General features: G+C 42.8%; 1 long non-coding RNA gene across 1 annotated transcript; it reads left to right on the forward strand.

The window, feature by feature from the left end:
- The first annotated feature begins 719 nt into the window (after positions 1-719).
- Positions 720-4625, forward strand: LOC144294395 (uncharacterized). The gene is made up of 3 exons (XR_013361793.1): positions 720-914; positions 3068-3198; positions 4454-4625. It is a non-coding gene; the product is annotated as an uncharacterized LOC144294395 (long non-coding RNA).
- Positions 4626-18895: the final 14270 nt, after the last annotated feature.

Raw genomic sequence — 18895 nt, forward strand, 5'->3', positions numbered from 1 at the left:
TCATTTGAAATGCCAAAGACAGATTTAGGAATAGCTCCTACTTTTTATGAAAAGACCATAATCACTGTGCTGAGAAGGGAGATTGAAAGACAAGAAGTTGCACACTCAGTTTCTGGGGCCCTCTCCACTCCCTAGAGTGTGCTGGGAGGTCAGAAAAAACAAGACCAAGGCACCATTGGCCCTATGGTTTACATTACTAACATATCCATACATGTACCATATTGTTTTCTCCATGCCTCTCTTCTAGTGAAACTCCTCTCTGTAATGGTCTATTTCATCTTAGGGTATAATATGTCCCAGCCAATGCCCCCCAGAAAGCCACTAAAGGTTGATAGGATCATCTTCCATCCTGGTCCCCAGAAGCTCTCAGAATACCACAAGGAAAGTTCCTCCTTTCTCTCCTATGGGGCAGTGGAGCCCATGATGCAAATTAAACCCAGACAATTAGAAAACAAAAGACTCCCTTACCAATAAAACTGATGTTGCTTGTTCTATATTTTGAAGAATTTAATTCAGGGTAGTTTCTAGGAACAAAATGAAACTTCCCCCAGTGTTTTGGCTGACTTTTTGACATAAGTTGTGGGACATAAAATATTCAAAGAAATCAGATATAAAGAGTGAGAATGAGGTTTAGGATTAGGATTGAGGCATCATTGAAAGTTGAAGAACCAACAGTATTTTTGTAACAGGAACACCGGGCTGTTCTTCCAGATTCCAGAGCTGAGTTGCAAATGTGGAGGATAAGCTCTTCTGTTTGTACTCCAGTTCTACCAGGGCAATACATGTATGGATGACTTGACACCCAGTGAAGGATTCCAGGGATGGGAGGGCCGGCCTCCAAGGACGTGAACTCACACCTACCACCATGGCCACACAGGGATGATGGAAGGAGGGAAAGCTGGCTACTACAGACGGTGGGTATGAGACTCAACTCAATAATGTTAATGGGATTGCAAAGTAGAAGACAGGACATTAAACACGAATTCTGGGAGCAAACTAACTACCCACAAGTCCACTGTTGAAACACAAGCTTCTCACCTTCCAGGAGGAACATTACATGTTGGGTGTCACCAAGCCCTTCCTTACTTTCTTAATGAATCCCCAGTAGCTCTTGGAGAAGTTCTAATATTTCCCTCATTTAAAACTGCGGATGTCAGGAATCCCTGGGTGGCTCAGTGGTTTAGCACCTGCTTTTGGCCCAGGGCATGATCCTGGAATCCTGGGATCGAGTCCCACGTCGGGCTCTCGGCATGGAGCCTGCTTCTCCCTCCTCCTGTGTCTCTGCCTCTCTTTCTCTCTCTATGTCTATCATAAATAAATAAATAAATCTTAAAAAAAAAAACTGCAGATGTCCTTACCTACCACCAAATGTGGAATTAAGATCACCTTAATCGTCACCTCTTGACTGACAGTATCTTGGCACGCTCCCATACCACCTCTGCCCAGAATGTTCTTAGATCCATACCATTGAGGCCCCAAACCCCTCTGACCCAGCAGCTACACATGCTGCTCACATGCATCCCCTCCTTTCCCATTTCTCCTGCCCTCCACTACTCAGGCCTCTGCAGCTCAGCTGGACTCTTGCCTTGCCCCCTGAGCTGGTGGCTGTGTGCTCCAGTTTCTGTCCTCTCCTGCAGCCACCTGCCTTCCAGACTTGACCACATCCCCCAGCCTGACTCCCCAAGCCCTCTTTTTCCCACCTAGTCCCCAACCTCACTTCCCTGACAACCCTGTAGGTACCCTCTTGTCCAGCCTTACATGTTCTGGCTGACACTGCCTCTTTCCTCCTTAAAAATACCAACACATTTTTCATCATGAGCTACAACATTAAAAGTCCCAACTTAGAATGTAGACAGCAACAAGAGAACTTCACTCTCACCCACCCACCTTCCACAATATGAAAAGGCAGATAATCTGCAAGAGCTCATCAGTGAACTAAGGTCATAAGGAAGCCAGGTGAACTAAATTCCAAAGATGACAAAGCCCTTCAGGGAGATAAGGGACATATGAACTGTTTCACCTTTGGCAGAAGGTGAGGTTATTGTGGGCCACTATGAAACACAAAAATAGAAAAATAAAACAGACCTGTAGAGCTTCATGAATTATTGGAGAGAAAATATCTGTATAAGCGCCCCCCAAGGTAATAGGTCACAATGTCCCCTTGCCTCCTAAGAAGAACAACACTGCTGTTTTTTGTAGTAAAGACTCCCTTGCTTTTCTTTATCCTTTTACCACTAAATGTGAGTCTCTAATCACTACTGTTCAGTTTGCCTTTTTAAACTTTCTGGAATGTGGCCCCAGCGTAAGTCTTCTCCAGCAGCTTCCTTCACTCAGTGTTGGCTGCATGGAATTTTGCCTCACTGCAGAACACTGTAATTGAGGCCTATGCCTCTTTGCTCCTGACTCCCACCTAGAAGGTCTGTCCCTCTCTATCCCAGCCAGTTCCCACATGCACCTGTCAACTTATCACCTACTCTCAGAATCCAACAAATGCCCCTTCCTCCTCCAGGAAGCCCTCCCTACAGCTCTGTATGGAAGCTGCAACACTTGCACGTGACTCCAACATCTTGAACTCAGTCTGCCAGCTCTTTGGCCTACCTTGCTCTGCACAATGGTTCCTTGTCCTGAGATTACACTGTGTGTAGTGTGTTCTCAAAACCAGACACCTGGGCTGTTTTATTGATTTGGGATCCCACAGAGCGCTTAGCACTCAGCCAGAGACATGGTAGATGCTCCATGAATTCAATAAATGGGTGGATCTACCAAACTCTGCCTGCATGAAGCAGAAACATCATGGACTCCACTGGGCCAGAGTTTGGCAGAGCCTGGAAGTTTTTCTCCTTATCGTTTGATTGTCTTACATGGTCCTGTGGATATAGGAATGTCAGCAACTAGAAGCAAGATTGCCCCTTGCTCTGGGGTTGCTCTGGGGACTGAATCCCCCATCTGCACTGTTTCCATTGTATCTGTTTCTTAGAGAAGTGATGTGTAGAATAGCATCTGGCTCTTTGAGCTTCCTTATTATTTAGATTTTGTATAAACAGGAGTTTCCTTTCTGGCTTTCCAGGATTAAACCAGTTGGAATATCATTTCAGTTTGAATGAAAACAGATCTCCATCCCTGATGCTGAAATTTTGAGAAATGCAAACTGGAGAGACCATGTTGGTGTGACTTTGATGGCTAAAGGTGGAGAAAGAGGTATTTGAGACACCTTAGGAAACCTGCCTCTGTGCCAGGAAAGGGACATGTGTATGGAGGGGGAATGTGAGAGATGTGGAAGCCGAACAGGAGCCCATAGCACCAGGTCCCACAGCAGTAGCCCTGAGGACAGAGTCTCTTGCCTACAACTGGAGCAGCATCCTCCAGGGTCCCTGTTGCCTCGTAGGGAAACTCTGCCTGGGATCTGAGTCCTTTGCCTCATATTGTTTATACTTCATGGAATCTGGAACCTGAAAACACCTGTAAGCTAAGAGAAGGAGGAAGAGTTTACCTCCCTCAAAAAGATGAGCAAAACCAAAGAATAGTTATTATTATCAAGCAACATATTAACAGTGGTTGCTATTGGCAGATGAGTTTACGGTGGAGAATGGCAGGGGGTGTCTCTCTGTACTGCACCTTTCTGAATTGTTTGAAATCTTTTATAACAATGAGAAAATCTGATAAAGAAAACATAGGAACAAAGTAAAGATATACTACTAGTTTCTTAGCAAGCATGAAGCCATTCCTCTTGACTCTCTCCACCCCTACCCCCACTCAGTGGACCTGAGGGTGGTGGTCCGGGACCCATCTGGACCACGCACCCAATGCCTTTATCCCCTGAGCAGCTTCTCCCCTTGCTGCCCACTGCCGCCTCCCCTCCCCTCTCTGCAGTTCTCTGCAAGAAACCCTGGGCTTGCTGGACCTGGGAGATAGCTCTCCTATCCTACCCAAATCTACTTGTAGCATATTCCATTCCACCAGCTGAGGGGCCTGCCCCTCTCACTGTTGCATTTGATAGATGGCCTCATGGCAAAGTCTTCTTTAGCCTAGGCTAACTCCTATATTTTGTGCACCATGAAATGATATTGAGAGTTACAAACCTGTTCTACCCCATTTTATCTAATGATCTCACTTCTTGGAATATATTCCAAAGAAATCACCTAAAGGGGGTGAATGGGTACTGCAGATGCCCCATCCAGACCCCCTTTACAATGCCAGAACACCATTCTCTGGCGGGATTTTGATAGCAAACAGCTGACCCCTCTGCAAACTGACCCATTGGGGAAGGCTCTTCTACCACCAGGGCAGCTCTCAGCCCATGACTGACTCAAATTACTTTGCCTCAGAGGGGATCAGCTCTGTGATGCAGTTCATACTCCTGAGTTTCCCATGGGATCAGCCACAGGCCAACTCCAGCCAAGATCCCATCTCTGCTCAGCTCCTTGCCTATTCCCCTCACCCTTGTCCTCCTCAGGCCTGTGCTCAAGAAATCGCATGCACCCGAAACCTACATCAGGCTCTGTTTCTGGGGAACTTGATCTAAGACATGGGAAAATTACACTCAGGCAAAAGGATGACCACAGAGTCATAGAGATGGAGAAAAGCTAAGCAGATGCCAATAGGAGAGATCACCATGAGGGATTGGAACTGGGGTAGGTAATTTGTTTTTCACCATCAGCCTTTCTGTTCTCTTTAATTCAAATTACAAATTTGCATTACTGATTCAAGTATATTAAATCTAAAAACAGAAAATATACATCCATAACACCTTCAAATGAAATGATGGGCCTGCACTCAATGGTCATCTGGATTTTTAAAAAATTTATTTTATTTTATTTTAAAAATTTTTTAGAAAGTTGGTCCAGAAAATGTCAAAAGTTTTGCCAGGCCTGGATTGAAATCTAGACTTCAGGTGAATTTATCTCTTTATCTGTAGGTAGATAGAAGGCTCATATCATTTTCTGCTGCAGTTTGATGATATACTGAAAGTAACCAAATCCTAAATCAGAATAGAATGAAAAATTTAAAAATGCAGCCCTATTTGTTACTAAACTATAGGATATTAGGTGTCAATAGCACCCAACGTATATTTCAATCAAATGATGAGGAAGGAGAATTTGAAGAACAGGATAGTTGGCTGACCAGAAGCTCTGAAAGGTACTGGTCTTATAGGTAACTGATCCAAAAGGAAGACAGCTTCTGCCTCTGGACTGGGGGGCGGGGGGGAGGATAGCACTGTTTGGATGGAAGGAAGGTAAGGTCCTCACTATGCAGTGAATGGGGGACAAGGAGGTAGGGGGCCCAAGCTCTGCCATGTGACTGAGTGGTCTGAGACAGTGATGCCAGCTGGTGGAGGCCTGGAGCAAGGGATGTGGCTCCCAGGAGCCAGTTCATAAGGCATTAATGCAACAGCTATTTGGTGCCTCCTGTGTGCTGGGGACCATGAGGGACACTGGGACACAGAGGAGAGAAATAGAAATAAAGTGTGTCAATCAAGGAACTTGATTGTAGGCAACAGAAACCAATTTTGTCTGAAAGCAGCAAAACTGGGACACCTGGGGTGGCTCAGTGCTTGCGCGTCTGCCTTCCACTCAGGGCATGATCCTGGGGTCCTGGGAACGAGTCCCACATCGGGCTCCCGTTGGGGAGCCTGCTTCTCCCTCTGCCTATGTCTCTGCCTCTCTTTGTGTGTCTCTCGTGAATTAATAAGTAAAATCTTTAAAAAATAAATAAGTAAATAAAATCAACAAAACTGAATTTGTTGAAAAGATAATGAACCACAGAATTTCAAGAAGTTTACAGAAGTGCCTTGGAAATAGGCACCTAAGGCAGCTTAGGTTGGAGGGGCTAAAAGGAGAAACTATAGGAATGGTTTAATAGTAGAAGAATGTGGTTTGTTCCAGGAGAAAGCATTACAGAGCACCCATGGCTGGGTGCTATAGAGCCTCAAGCAGTTTTAGAAACAGTAAGAACTGTATTTCCCCAATTTACATGGTTCCTTATTCTTAAAGGAGTAATTCAGTTGAAGGGTGTAGCCTCAGGTCATGATGTCTTGGAATGGGGGGAATTGGCTTCTCTTTGAGCTTGATGCTGAGCATGAGCAGGACCTGGGCAGAGATAAGGACTGTGGAGGCCAGCAGGGCAATTGTTTTGGGGTCTTTTTAAGTGTATATTTTTAAATTCCAGTATTGTTAACATACAGTGTTATATTAATTTCAGGAGTATGACAGAGTGATTCAACAATTCCATGCATCACCCAGTGCTCACCACAAGTGCCCTCCTTAATCCCCATCACTTCTTATTTCATCCATCCCCCCACCCACCTCCCTCTGGTGACCATCAGTGTGTTCTCTATAGTTAAGAGTCTGTTTCTTGGTTTACCTCTCTTTTTCCCTTTGCTTGCTTGTCTCTTAAATTCCACATATGAGTGAGATCCTATGGTATTTGTCTTTCTCTGACCTATTTCACTTAGCATTATACTTTAGCTCTCTATCACCCATGTTGTTGCAAATGACAAGATTTCCTTCTTTTTTATGGCCAAATAATATTCCACTGTGTATATACTATCTCTTCTTTATCCATTCATCTATTGATGGGCACTTGCCCTATTGTATAAGTAACGCTGCTATAAACATAAGAGTGCATGTGTCTCTTTGAATTAGTGTTTTTGTATTTTTTGGGCAAATGCCCAGTAGTGTGATTATTACATCATAGTGTACTTCTATGCTTAGCTTTTTGAGGAATCTGTATTGTTTTCCACAGTGGCTGCACCATTTGCATTGCCACCAATAGTGCATGAGTGTTCCTTTCTCACCACATCCTCGTCAATACTTGCTATTTCCCATGTTTTTGATTTTAGCCATTCTGATAGGTGTGAGGTGATATCTCATTGCGGTTTTGATCTGCATTTCTCTGATGATATTGAACATCTTTTCATGTGTCTGTTGGCCATCTGAATGTCTTTGGAGAATGTCTGTGTATGTCTTCTGCCTATTTTTAAATTGGATAGCTTGTTTTTTGGGTGCTGAGTTGTGTAAGTTCTTTATATATTTTAGATACTAACCCTTTATTGGGTATCCATTTACAAAGATCTTCTCCCATTCCATAGGCTGCCTTTTAGTTTTTTTGATTGTTTCCTTTGCTCTACATGTAGTCCCAATAGTTTATTTTTGACAAATCTAGGAAAATGTTGCTATTGTCAATTTCAGAGACATTACTGCCTATGATCTCTCTACGATTTTTATGGTTTCAGGTCTCACATGTAGGCCCTTAATTCATTTTGAGTTTATTTTTGTGTACGGTGTAAAAAAAAATGGTCTAGTTTCATACTTTTGCATGAAGTTGCCCAGTTTTCCTAACACCATTTGTTGAAGAGGCTGTCTTTTTCCCATTGGATATTTTTTTGGGCTTTGTTGAAGTTAATTGACCATATAATTGTGGGTTTTCCTTCTTTTTATTTTTTAATTGGAGTTCAATTTGCCAACATATAGCATAACACCCACTGCTCATCCCGCCAAGTGCCCCCCTCAGTGCCCATCACCCAGTCACCCCCACCCCCTGCCCACCTCCCTTTCCACCACCCCTTGTTCGTTTCCCAGAGTTAGGAGTCTCTCATGTTCTGTCTCCCTCTCTGTATTTCCCACTCATTTTCTCTCATTTCCCCTTTATTCCCTTTCACTATTTTTTATATTCCCCAAATGAATGAGACCATATAATGTTTGTCCTTCTACGATTGACTTACTTCACTCAGCATAATACCCTCCAGTTCCATCCACTAGATCCATTGCTATTTTTGAAGCAAATAGTGAGGGCAGTCCTGGTGGCGCAGCGGTTTGGCGCTGCCTGCAGCCTGGGGTGTGATCCTGGAGACCCGGGATCGGGATCGAGTCCCATATCGGGCTCCCTGCATGGAGCCTGCTTCTCCCTCTGTCTGTGTCTCTGCCTCTCTGTCTATGAATAAAAACAAACAAACAAACAAACAAACAAAAAACACCTGAAGCAAATAGTGGGTATTTGTCGTATTTCTGGGTTTTCTATTCTGTTCTATTGACCTATGTGTCTGTTTCTGTGTCAGTAACATACTGCTTTCATTACAATAGATTTGTAATATAACTTAAAGTCTGGAATTGTGATACTTCTGGCTTCGCTTTTTCTTTTTTTTCAAAATTGCGTTGGCTATTTGGGGTCTTTTGTGGTTCTATACAAATTTTCGAATTGTTTGTTCTAGTTCTGTGAAAAATGCTACTGGTATTTTGATAAGGCTGCATTAAATGTATAGATTGTTTTGGGTGGTATAGACACTTTAACAATATTTATTCTTCCAATCCATGAGCACAGAATATCTTTCCATTTCTTTGTGTCACCTTCAATTTCTTTCATCAGAGTTTTGAAGTTTTCAGAATTTTAGTGGTATATTTATCTGGTTTTGGCATCATAGTAATGTCCTCATAGAATGAGTTTGGTAGTTTTTCTTTTTCTTCTTCTATTTTTTGGAATAGTTTGAGAAGAATAGATATTAACTCCTTTTTATTTATTTTTTACTTTTTTATTTTTAAAGATCTTACTTATTTATTCGAGAGAGAGAGAGAGAGAAAGAGAGAGAGAAAGGCAGAGACACAAGCAGAGGGAGAAGCAGGCCCCCTGCAAGGAGCCCTGATATGGGACTCGATCCCCTCGATCCCTGATCCTGGGATCACGCCCTGAGCCGAAGGCAGATGCTCAACCGCTGAGCCACCCAGGTGTCCCTTAACTCCTTTTTAAATGTTTGGTAGAATTTGCCTATGAAGCCATCTGGCCCTGGACTTTGGTTTGTTGGGAGTTTTTTGATGGTTGATTCAATCTCCTTGCTGGTAATTGACTTGTTCAAATTTTCTGTTTCTCCCTGCTTCAGTTTTGGGAGTTTGTATGTTTCTAGGAACTTACTCACTTCTTCTAGGTTGTCTAATATGTTGGCATATAATGTTTCATAATATTCTCTTATAATTGTTCGTGTTTCTGTGGTGTTGGTTGTTATATTTCCTCTTTCTTTTGTGATTTTGTTTATTTGCGTCTTGAGTCCTTTCTCTCTCTCTCTCTCTCTCTCTCGATTCCGGCTAGACGCTTATCAATTTTGTTGATTTTTCAAAGAACCAGCTCCTAGTTTCATTGATCTGTTCTATTGTTCTTTTAATTTCTATGTCATTTATTTCTGCTATAAATTTTATTACTTCTTTCTTTCTGCTAGTTTTGAGTTTTGTTTGTTGTTATTTTTCTAGCTCATTGGGGTGGATGGCTAGATTGTGATTTTGAGATTGTTCTTGCTTCTTGAACTAGGCCTGTATTGCTATAAACTTCTCTTTTAGAACCACTTTTGCTGCATCTTAAAGGTTTTGGACCCTTGTGTTTTCATTTTGGTTTGTTTCCACCAATTTTAATTGCTTCTTTAATTTCCTGGTTGACCCATTCACGGTTTAGAAGCATGTTGTTTAACCTCCATGTATTTGTGTTCCTTCCAGGTATTTTCTTGTGGTTCATCTCTAGTTTAATAGCATTGTGTTCAGAAAAGATGCATGCGATGACTTTGATCTTGAATTTGTTAAGGCCTGTTTTGTGGCCTGATATATGATCTATTCTGAAGAATATTCCATGTGCACTTGAAAAGAAAGTGTATTCTGTTCTTTTAGGATGGAATGTTCTGAATATATCTGTTAGATCCATCTGTTCCAGTGTCATTCAAAGCCACTCTTTCCTTGTTGATTTTCTGTTTGAATGATCTGTCCATTCATGTAAGTGGAGTGTTAAAGTTTCCTACTATTATTGTATTATTATCAATTAGTTCCTTTATGTTTGTTATTAACTGGTTTATGTATTTGGGTGCTCCCATGTTGGGTGCATAAATATTTACAATTGTTACATCTTCCTGTTGGATTGTCCCCTTTATCATTATATAGTGTCTTTCTATGTCTCTTTTTACAGTCTTCATTTTAAAATCTATTTTGTCTGATACAAGTATTGTTACTCTGGTTTCTTTTGACATCCATTTACATGATACATGGTTCTCCATCCCCTCACTTTCAATCTGCAGGTGTCTTTAGGTCTGAAATGAGTCTCTTCATGATACTCTACATAGAAAACCCAAAAGCCTCCACCCCAAGATTGCTAGAACTCATACAGCAATTAGGTAGCATGGCAGGATACAAAATCAATGCCCAGAAATCAGTGGCATTTCTATACACTAACAATGAGACTGAAGAAAGAGAAATTAAGGAGTCAATCCCATTTACAATTGCACCCAAAAGCATAAGATACCTAGGCATAAACCTAACCAAAGAGGTAAAGGATCTATACCCTAAAAACTATAGAACACTTCTGAAAGAAATTGAGGCAGACACAAAGAGATGGAAAAATATTCCATGCTCATGGATTGGCACAATTAATATTGTGAAAATGTGAATGTTACCCAGGGCAATGTACATGTTTAATGCAATCTCTATCAAAATACCATGGACTTTCTTCAGAGAGTTAGAACAAATTATTTTAAGATTTGTGTGGAATCAGGAAAGACCCCGAATAGCCAGGGGAATTTCAAAAAAGAAAACCATATCTGGGGGCATCACAATGCCAGATTTCAGGTTGTACTACACAGCTGTGGTCATCAAGACAGTGTGGTACTGGCACAAAAACAGACACATAGATCAATGGAACAGAATAGAGAACCCAGAAGTGGACCCTGAACTTTATGGTCAACTAATATTCGACAAAGGAGGAAAGACTATCCACTGGAAGAAAGACAGTCCCTTCAATAGATGGTGCTGGGAAAATTGGACATCCACGAGTAGAAGAATGAAACTCGACCACTCTCTTTCACCATACACAAGGATAAACTCAAAATGGATGAAAGATCTAAATGTGAGACAAGATTCTATCAAAATCCTAGAGGAGAACAAAGGCAACACCCTTTTTGAACTCGGCCACAGTAACTTCTTGCAAGATACATCCACGAAGGCAAAAGAAACAAAAGCAAAAATGAACTATTGGGACTTCATCAAGATAAGAAGCTTCTGCACAGCAAAGGATACAGTCAACAAAATGAAAAGACAACCTACAGAATGGGAGAAGCTATTTGCAAATGACGTATCAGATAAAGGGCTAGTTTCCAAGATCTATAAAGAACTTATTAAACTCAACACCAAAGAAACAAACAATCATGAAATGGGCAAAAGACATGAACAGAAATCTCACAGAGGAAGACATAGACATGGCCAACACGCACATGAGAAAATGCTCTGCATCACTTGCCATCAGGGAAATACAAATCCAAACCACAATGAGATACCACCTCACCCCAGTGAGAATGGGGAAGATTAACAAGGCAGGAAACCACAAATGTTGGAGAGGATGTGGAGAAAAGGGAACCCTCTTACACTGTTGGTGGGAATGTGAACTGGTGCAGCCACTCTGGAAAACTGTGTGGAGGTTCCTCAAAGAGTTAAAAATAGACCTGCCCTATGACCCAGCAATTGCACTGTTGGGGATTTACCCCAAAGATTCAGATGCAGTGAAACGCCGGGACACCTGCACCCAGATGTTTTTTTTTTTTTTAATTTTTTTAAAATTTATTTATGATAGTCACACACACAGAGAGAGAGAGAGAGAGAGAGAATGGCAGAGACATAGGCAGAGGGAGAAGCAGGCTCCATGCACCGGGAGCCTGACGTGGATTCGATCCCGGGTCTCCAGGATCGCGCCCTGGGTCAAAGGCAGGTTCTAAACCGCTGCTCCACCCAGGGATCCCCTACCTTGATGTTTCTAGCAGCAATGTCCACAATAGCCAAACTGTAGAAGGAGCCTCAGTTCCCATTGAAAGATGAATGGATAAAGAAGATGTGGTCTATGTATACAATGGAATATTCCTCAGCCATTAGAAACGACAAATACCCACCATTTGCCTCAACGTGGATGGAACTGGAGGGTATTATGCTGAGTGAAGTAAGTCAATCAGAGAAGGACAAACAGTGTATGTTCTCATTCATTTGGGGAATATAAATAGTGAAAGGGAATGGAAGGGAAGGGAGAAGAAATGTGTGGGAAATATCAGAAAAGGAGGCAGAACGTAAAGACTCCTAACTCTGGGAAACGAACTAGGGGTGGTGGAAGGGGAGGAGGGCGGGGGTTGAGGGTGAATGGGTGATGGGCACTGAGGGGGGCACTTGACGGGATGAGCACTGGGTGTTATTCTGTATGTTGGCAAATTGAGCACCAATAAAAAATAAATTTATTATAAAAAAAATGAAATGAGTCTCTTGTAGGCAGCATATAGATGGGTCTTGTTTTTCCATTCATTCTGATGCCCTGTCTTTTGTTTGAAGTGCTTAGTTCATTTACATTCAAAGTAATTATTGATAGCTAGGTATGTATTACCATTTGTTACTTATTTGTAATTGTTTTTTTCTCTGGTCTTTTTGTTTTCTTTCTCTTTTTAATGGCTTGCTGGTTTTCTTTAGTGGTATTTTTCTCTTTTATTCTTTGCATATCTATTATCGGTTTTTGATCTGTGGTTACCATTAGGTTTGTATATAACATCTTCTGCATATAGCAGTTTATATTAAGTTGATAGTCACTTGAATTCGAACCCATTCTTTACTCCTCTCCCTCCCACATTTTACGTATCATGTCATACTTTACATCCTTCTATTTTGTGAATCCTTTGACTGATTTTTTACAGAAATATTTATTTTGGGACTCCTGGGTGGCTCAGTGATTGAGCGTCTGCCTTGGGCTCAGGTCTGTGATCCTGGGTCCGGGGATTGAGTCTCTCACATCGGGCTCCCTGCAAGGATCCTGCTTCTCCCTCTGCCTATGTCTCTGCCTCTCTCAAGAATAAATAAATAAAATCTTTAAAAAAAGAGAAATATTTATGTTTACTGCTTTTGTGTTTCCTACTTTTCATACTCTCCCTTATTGTCTCTCCTTTTCACTTCAAAGAGTCCCCTTTAATGTTTCTTGTAGGGCTGGTTTAGTGGTCATGAACTCCTTTAGTTTTTACTTGTCTGAGAAACTCTTTATCTGACTTTCTATTCTGAGTGATAGCCTTACTGGGTACAGTATTCTTGGCTATAGAGTTTTCCCTTTCAGCATTTTGAATATATCACACCAACAGGGTTATTCTTAAAGGGTGCTCTGTGTTGAAGAGCTGCAGTGGTGAAAGGTTGTTCCCTTCAATGCACAGGAAGGGTTATAGAGGTAGAGCAGGGTAAAAGCCAGAGGACTGTTGCTATAATTTAGTAGAGGCAAGACAAATCCTGAGGAGGGAGGGAATTGAGGGTAGCGAATGTATAGGTAACAGCAGGCCTTGCCATGAAGTAAAAAAGGATCCATGAGGACAGTTTCTGCATGTACACGACATTGCAAAGCCTCTATCTGGGTTTCCCATTGACATTTTAGCTACAATTGGGACATCCAAGGTTATGTCAGGTCACATGTATAGAGTAGATCTTAAAGATGGGTTTGAGTACTACCCCATCTGCTATTCTCTTGCCCTGTCACCCTGCAAATATCATGTCATTTGTCCAGGTCTCATTGAGGAGAATTTCCTTACCTGTTTTGGACATCTGTGGTTTGACTACTAAGCATCTGTTCCCTTTTGTTTAGTAAGACCTCTGATTTCTGCTTGAGGATCTGTCCTATCTTAATTCTTCAGTAGTGGAACTCATACCCCTGGCAACAATGATTGGTTCAAGGAGAGAAACACCATCCTAAGACAGTCCAATCAGAGTGAATCTTGGGAATTTTTGTGGGAGTCGCTGGAAGAGTTTTTCAATTCTTTCCCACTGAATGAAACCTGGAGCTTAGTCATCCTACAGCCAACTTGCCTTTAATATGGAGACAGTCATGATATGGAACTAAAAAATGGAGCCACAACAGATGGCAGAGCTATGAGACCAAGGCAAGCTAGACCAAGTCCTAATGACATCGTTTTAACCCCTGGATCAAGCTATACTTAAAGCCAGAGATATATCTCTGGATTTTCCCATTACATTTAAATTCTTATATAGTTTTCTGGTTTCAGCCAATAGAACAATGGAAATAGACAAACTCCACAGATTCTGAGCTCTCAAATCGCTACCTTGACCTCAGGGCCAGAGTTTGGTTGGTGATGCCTTTCACCAATAGACTTGGTCTTTTTCAGCAATAGCCCCTCTGGGCAGTGTGTTCAGTAATCAAAACTATCCTTAGACACACCCATGCTGGCCCACTGAAGCTGGAAGTGAGGAAATGAGGAGGCCCAGCTCACTGCAGCTGGAGCTGTGTGGGAGGCAGGCTTTGCTTGGCCCAGCACCAAGAATGCCTGCAGGTGTGCACTGCCATCTCTGTGCCAACATGCCATGTGCTATGATTGCCTTTCAAAGAGGTGTTTCTCCAAAGGAGGTACGGTGGAGGCTTGTGGCATTGCCATGGTGGAAATGGGAGGAACCAGGATAGGAGTCTCATCCTGGTGACATCCAGTCTTGAGGGTGACAAGATCTCCTTGCTTGGTGTAGAACTAAGGGATGAGGACTTGGTGTATTCTTGGGGTGCTTGAGCCAGTCCCTCTCCAAAGGAACTCATACCCGTCTGTGGGATCACCATCACCAGGGGGATCAGAGCACTAACAACAGAAGCATTCACACTTGACCGGCAGTGAAGGCTTCCGCAGGGCTTTGGCCCACACTGGGTATGTGTTTCTCAGTAGCACACAATGTGTGGGCATTGGAGCCTGGGGGGCTAGGGTTGGATACTGGTAGCTATGTAAGCATGGGCCAGTGGCTTAACTTTCATGCCTCAGTTCCCTCATCTATCAAATATGGATAACAACAGCACCAGCTTCATGAGTTGTTATGAGGATTAAGTGAACTAATATCTCCAGGACTGGACCTGGCTTATAGTGGGGGCTGCAGGCCGGTGAGAGAAGCATTCTTAACAGACTTTTAGCTGACTGACAAGGCTAGGCTTTGGACCAGGCCTTCTGACCCCCAGATCTTCTTCTGACTCAGCCAGAAACACAAGAGTGATGTTCATACACTTCGGAGTGGTTCATGAGGGCACATCCACACCCCCAGAGTGCAGCCGCAAGCAGAATCTCTGTCAGGTATTCCACTGATGGCATATTGGGTACATTGTCACTAATTATACTCAAAGCAAGGATGTGCCAATATTCCCATATTCTATGTCTGCAACTGCAAACAGCCAGGGAAACTGACTGGAGCTCACTGGGTATTTATCAGGGTTCATAGGATATTCCTGCTTTCTCAAGCCTCCCAACTTGTGGTGCTCAGTGTTAAGGACAATGGGCAACTAAGCATTCAGTTGAGCATCTGACTTGACTTTCATGGTAGCAAAATTTGAGTCATCTTCATACATTTGGTGTGAGTGAAAAGGGTCTTAGGTATGGGACTCCTAGATTGTGGGTTCTTATGTCTGCAGACACACCCTCACCTTACATAATAAGCCCAAGGACTTACTGCAGATGAAATGAGATCCATTTCTACTGCCTTGATTGCCCAGATTTGCTATGATCCTTTGGGGACTCTTGTCTCTCAGGCTGGGATGGGGGGACATCACGACTTAGGTGAAACACTAGTCACCCTTAAGAATTCTCCACTGTAGATAAGGACAAGTTCTAGGCAAAAGGGGATAGCTCTCATCATGTAACAGCAGGTTGTTGCTGAACTGGTACAATAGACTTCTAACTGGTCTCTAGCCTTCTGTCATGCCTGCTTCTGATCCATCCTTACTGGCCACAGGGAAGGTTCTGTGAAATATAATACTGCCATTTGCTTGCCTAAAATCCTCCTGCAGTTCCTGTAGCCTAGAGCAGCACTGTTTAACAGGACTTTCTGTGATAATGGGAATGTTCTACATCTGTGCTGTCCAATACAGTGAACCTAACCACATGTATCTATTTAGTACTTGAAATGTGGATAGTATGTCTGGTGAACTGAATTTTTAGTTGCATTTTATTTCAATTAATTGAAATTGAAATTGCCACATATGGCTGGGGGCTCCATATTAGACAGTGCAAGTCTAGATAATGAAATCCCAAGTGCTAGGCATGTCCTAGTCCTATTTGAGCAACTTTAATTTTTTTGCCAGAATTCATTCAAACTGGGAATTCCAGCCATAGCAAATGACTTACAACTCCCTAAAACCTTGTGCCCACTTTACACCTCTATGCATTGGCATCTGCTGTTCTCTCTTCCTGGAATGTTATCATCCCTTGCCCAAACACGCCTGCAAACTGCCTGCCAGCCAAACACAGTTTCAGTGTTACCTCTACTATCAAGCTTCATCAACCACCCCCTGCCCTCCCAGGCAGAATTAACCACACCTCCCTTTATGTGTCAGTACAGATAGGCTGCAGGCCCTTCCAACACTCAGAGTACTCACGTGTTTCCCATCTGCTTCCCTCTGCAATAAAGGCAGACTCCTAGAGAGAAGGTTCCATGTTGAATTTACCTTTGGACTCCCAATGTCTGGCTCAGCGGTTGGCTCATATCAAGCAGTTACCAGATGATGGCTGAAGAAATAAAATCATTGTAGTGGACATACACCATAGTTCAGGTTGTCCTGTGTCCAGCTTCCTTTCCTCTTCTGTCCTGATCACTCTTTGGGACTTCTCTTTGTGTGTGGCCTTGGGAGTTAGGGGAGTCAAAAGAAAAGATCCCTCTCTCACTGCCTGGGCCATCTTTCCAGGGAGCATAAGGAATGCAGTGATACCAGGGCAGATAAAGGTCACACTTGTCATTTCTGCCTTCTGGACTTCCAAAGCTCCAACATTGGCTCTCCAGTCTCCAGTCAAATGTGCAAGCCCCTGATCTGCTGAGAGAGGGATATCTTTTGGTTGTCAGCTACCAAGTGACACTCACCTGCAATCATGAAGCTAACTTCCAGGGCTACAGAGCCCTGCAGGAAGAAACGATGTGTTCTTCCGTGATTAGACTCAATGGGTGACAGGACTGAGCTGTCAAAATGCACAAAACCTGAGCAGAAGGCTTTGGGCAGCAGAGGAGGACCCAACTGCCACCCAGAGGGAAGTGTAACAGACAATGCCAAGAGTGGCCCACACCAGGAGAGCACAGCTCCATCCACTCCAACAAGAATGAGTGAGATGGCCGTTTTTTTTTTTTTTTAAGATTTTATTTATTCATGAGAGACACAGAGAGAGAGTCAGAGAAATAGGCAGAGAAGCAAGGAGAAGCAGGCTCCATGCAGGGAGCCCGACATGGGACTCGATCCTGGGTCTCCAGGACCATGCCCCGGGCCAAAGGCAGGCGCCAAACCGCGGAGCCACTCAGGGATCCCCGTGATGGCTGTTTAACCACATAGTGGGCCACCCCAGACACTGAGGGACAGGAGGGGATGCTCCCTAGAGACTCCAGGTGGTGTGAAAGAATGGTTTTGACAGATTGGGAAATGGAGGACTGTGGTGAGGCTTTGGTATAGGCAAGGGTTTAAGTAAGCATTCCTTCAAATACACTGTGAATGAAAAAATGTATTCATTCCTTCAGCAAAAAGGTTATCAAGGGCCTTTTCCTTTGCACAAGGTACCATGCCAGCACTCTTTCCCACCTACGAGCCTTTGTCTGGATTTCTTTTTGCCTTGTCTGAACAGCTCCTACCCATCATTCATACCTAGTCTAAATGTCACTTCTCTGCAAAAATCCTCCTTCATGTCCAGATAACGTCTTCTGGACCTTGGTACCTCACCAGATAGCACACATCAGAGTTATAATCGTGGAGCCAATTATTGGCAGGGTTATTTGAAGAAAGGCCCTTTTCCTTGTTACAGTGGCTGGCTCTGTGAAAGCGGGGACAGTGCCCCTGTTCACAGATGCATCCTCAGCCCTGTACACCACCATGTGTGACATGCAAAAAGTATTTGTTGGATGAATGAACAAAGCAGGGGAGTTGAGGAAAGAAGGAAGGGAGGGAGGACAAGGGTTGTAGCACTCCCTCCTGGCCCTCTGGGGGATCATTGTATGATATCTCCTCTACTTATGTTTTTTGCCCTTAAAAAAGGAAATACAGTGATACATGCAATACATTTCTGCTGTTATACACTACCCAGCTTGTGGTATTTTGTAGCAGCTCGAAAGGACTAAGACACTTACTACACTTCATGTCAGACATGAAGGCTATTGATATTTGATGCTGGATTCTGCAGCTCAAAAAACCCAAATAATATAAATATAGTATTTTCTTATTAGTATTTTGCACATAAGACTTGGGAAGAAAGGAGACTCACAAAAACTGAGCACTAAGTCTACACAACGTTGTACCTCACGTGGGATCCTAGACCAGAAAAAAAGGCATTTAGTGGAAAAAAACAGAAAATCTGAATAGACTTTGTAATTTAGCTAATAGCATTGTACTGGTGTTCTTTTCTTGGTTTTGATGAATATTCCAAAGTTATGCAAGATGTTAACACTGTGGAAGCTGGATGAAGGTAAACTCTGTATTAGCCTTGCAACTTTTTCTTTCTTTCTTTCTTTCTTTCTTTCTTTCTTTCTTTCTTTCTTTCTTTCTTTTCTTTTCTTTTTTTTTAGAGAGTGAGAGAGAGAGAGAGAGAGGAAGAGAGAAAGCATGCATGGAGGGGAAAGGAGAGGGAGAGAGAGAATCTTAAGTAGGCTTCAGGCACAGCATAGAGCCTGATGCTCGGCTTGATCCCCATGACCCTGAGATCATGACCCAAACTGAAATCAAGAGTTGAATGCTTAACCACCTGAGCCACCCAGGCACCTCTATTCTTGCAATTTTTATATAAATCTAAAATTATTCAAAAATAAAAGCTTTATTTTATTTATTTTTAAGATTTTATTTACTTATTCATAGAGATACAGCTAGAGAGAGAGAGAGAGAGGCAGAGACACAGGCAGAGGGAGAAGCAGGCACCATGCAG

This window comes from Canis aureus, chromosome 22 (genome assembly GCF_053574225.1).
Source record: "Canis aureus isolate CA01 chromosome 22, VMU_Caureus_v.1.0, whole genome shotgun sequence".
Lineage (NCBI taxonomy): Eukaryota > Metazoa > Chordata > Mammalia > Carnivora > Canidae > Canis > Canis aureus.